The 3,321-nt window shown below is 34.7% G+C and overlaps 1 non-coding gene across 1 annotated transcript; it reads right to left on the reverse strand.

The window, feature by feature from the left end:
- Positions 1-2,200: 2,200 nt before the first annotated feature.
- On the reverse strand, positions 2,201-2,273 carry Trnap-cgg (transfer RNA proline (anticodon CGG)). The gene has a single exon. It is a non-coding gene; the product is annotated as a tRNA-Pro (tRNA).
- Positions 2,274-3,321: the final 1,048 nt, after the last annotated feature.

Genomic DNA, 3,321 nt, shown 5'->3' on the forward strand with positions numbered 1-3,321 from the left:
AGTATTGCTTTGGTCATTATTGGCATATCGGAAACATGAATTATGCGGGATATAATCTACGGCTACACCATTTAATATGTACTTGAAACTTCGGTCTCACTGGACAGTTTCTTTTTTTGGGCAAATTTTCATCGAACAATGACCTATTGCAGAAAAATTATAATAATATTACATTAAAGATACAAATAAAAACTAACTAATGATTTTTGTTAAAAGGATGGTTGAAAGATTCTGATTGAGATATTAAGGTTAATTCCTTATGCAACTGGTGGCTTTTATACAGAACCTATACAACCACTAACCGCTCTTTGTTACATTCATTTTCGACAGCAAAGAGCTATTTTGACAATTTTCTTGCGACAAGGCGGCTAAAAGAATCAGCTTGCGCCTTATTCATCTTTAAAGTTCACTAGTACTGTATAAAATTATAATATTTTTCATCACTCCCTCAAACATTTAGGTATTTAGATATTTACCTCTGTAGCAGACACACGTAAATACGTGAGCCAAGTCGGCTGTTCATTTGCAGCCCAAGTTGAGCGGTTGATCTCCAGTGCTAGTCCAACTTTGACAGGCAGTCACCAAACAAACCAACACATGTTCAAGCCTAACTCAAAGTAAATGTAAACCCCATTACAGATTTAGCTTATGTGTGAATTTATAAATGCTAGGATTGTGATAATTAGACTCATGCCTTCTACCTTAAAAATTAGGAGGGTGTAAAACTACGAAACTATCCAGTGAAACCTTCTTTTTCAATCCTACGGATCATACGTCGAATGCATGCCGTTAGCTGTCTTTAGCTTCCTTTATATTTAAATATTCCAGCCAACAAAACGTATAATTTTTCTGCAAATTAATTAGCCGACATACACCCGAAGGCTGTTTTTGCTTCGCAGAAATAGCGGAAGTGGCCTAAAGTCTTTGTATTAGGGAAGTTATGGACGCTATTGCTCCTCCTTTCTCAGGTCAACGGCAGCGAGGTTGCCATTTTATTACCGAAGTTCAAACCAAGAAGGCGTGATATACATATTTTATTTATTTCATTTTGAAGCCGAAATTATGCCAAAATGATTTATTCACATGTGTTTGTTTAAGAATCTACTTACCTGCGCATGATTTTTCTATGAATTCAAATTAATCGAAGAATAGCTGTCAGTGAGGTAATATACAAATTCTATTGAGTCAGACTCACCTGCCACTAAACAAAACGTTGCTATGGAAACAATCCCACTGAGGATTATGTAAAATAAATTTATGCTAGCCACATTCCATAAATATTAATATAAAAAATATTAATATAAATAAAAACCAGTCTGCTCTTTTAAGCGAGAAGTTTCTTATTAACGTTATGTAATTTATTTGAATCCCCAGCTAAATACAATTTGTTTGGGCTTGTTTTGTTTCTTCTTGGACATCCGTCACGTGTTCAAATCGATCAACATAACGGCAATTATATGACGAAGCAAGAACGACAGCTTGAAGGGTACTGAAAATTCATTTACTATTACAATACCAAATATTGCTGACAAGACATTTCCAAACTAATTATTTTTCCTTTATTTTTCACGCAATGATATCATCCTCCAAACTTTAAATACAAAACCATCTGCATTTTGGATATATTCAAACAAAAAGAAATCAAAACACGAGTATCCAGTTAGAAATTAACTATATTTTCCAAAGGCCAAATTCTCTGTTTGAAAATAAACATCATATCGACTGTTTTCCTATTATTCCTGAATTGCGCCAAATAACTCATAACCAAGACAATTTTTCATTCCTTCTTTATTGTCATATCCGTCTATTTTTATTTATCCATTCACCATTTCTGTTCCGATTATAGTATTGGTTCTAAAGAATCGAAAGGGAGTGACTGAAAATTTACACAGTGGAAAGAAGGATTGTGTGTGTGTGTGTGTGTGTGTGTGTGTGTGTGTGTGAGAGAGAGAGAGAGAGAGAGAGAGAGAGAGGATTTTTAACGTAACTTTAACATTTTTTCAGTCATATCGTTACGATGTCCGCAGTGTGCCAGTTTATAGTGATGTCTAGCACTGGGGCATCATGAAGCAGACATGTAGCATGATGTCCCACCCAGTCACATTATCCTGACACCAGGCCGACCAGTCCTAACACTAACCTCTTAATGCTGAGCGAATAGCGAGGCAGCTGTTAGTGCCATTTTTGTAAGTCTTTGGTATGACTCGGGTGGGGATCAAACCCACGACCTCCCGCTTCCGAGGCGGACGCTCTAACCACTAGGCCACCGGAGCGGTTAAAGAAGGATTGAGCACACTTGAAAGATATGCTGATTGCTGTGCGTGCTTGCACACAGACACACACTTGTATGTATGTATGTATGTATGTATGTATGTATGTATGTATGTATGTATGTATGTATATATATATATATATATATATATATATATATATATATATATATATATATATATATATATATATATATATGTATGTATATATATATATATATATATATATATATATATATATATATATATATATATATATATATATATATATATAGAGAGAGAGAGAGAGAGAGAGAGAGAATTTATGCGAAATTCTGTGTACATGAAGATAGGGCTATCAGTTGAAAGCAAATGGACATACATCTTTTTCTTCCTAATTGCTTATTTTACCAAGTATAATTAATCATATAAGAAAACACATCCAGCCGAACAATGTTTCTTCCCCATATGTCTTGTCCGAACCATCGATCATGTGTTTTATTTCTAATTTATAGATATGGATTTCTTGCACAAAAGATCACGGGAAAATAAGGGCTGCGGCCGCATTACCGGCAGATGGCATCATACAGGGAGCGGAATTATGCTCTCTGTTCACTGCTTAGTCCGAACGTCAACCACATGGTATTGTTTGTCGTCTGATTCCCGACTGACAGAATTAGCTGCAACTTCTAATAACAAATGCCCAATATTGGATTAATATTTCTAGCATCTTGTTCCCCACCACATGTTCCCCCATATGGCTGCCTAAACCAACTTCTGTGTAACAGACAATTTTCAATTATTTGGGGTTTTGTGCAAACCTTGTTTTAACATGCACTTAGTCTTGTTACATATAAAAAACAACGATTCAGATTATTTTGAGCGGAGTAAATGTAATGTTTGAATAATGTTTGAAATTTTGACACTTTCTGAAAGACCGACATGTCAAATATTGTTCAAAATAATGTAATATTAATTTGTTTTTATCGAAATGGTCAGATCGCAGGAGAGTGACAACCTATCCAATTTCAAGAGATAGAAAAAAAAAAGAATAACAATAGCATCTTTGTTT

This window comes from Sinohyriopsis cumingii, chromosome 1 (assembly GCF_028554795.1).
Source record: "Sinohyriopsis cumingii isolate HCF-2022 chromosome 1, ASM2855479v2, whole genome shotgun sequence".
NCBI lineage: Eukaryota > Metazoa > Mollusca > Bivalvia > Unionida > Unionidae > Sinohyriopsis > Sinohyriopsis cumingii.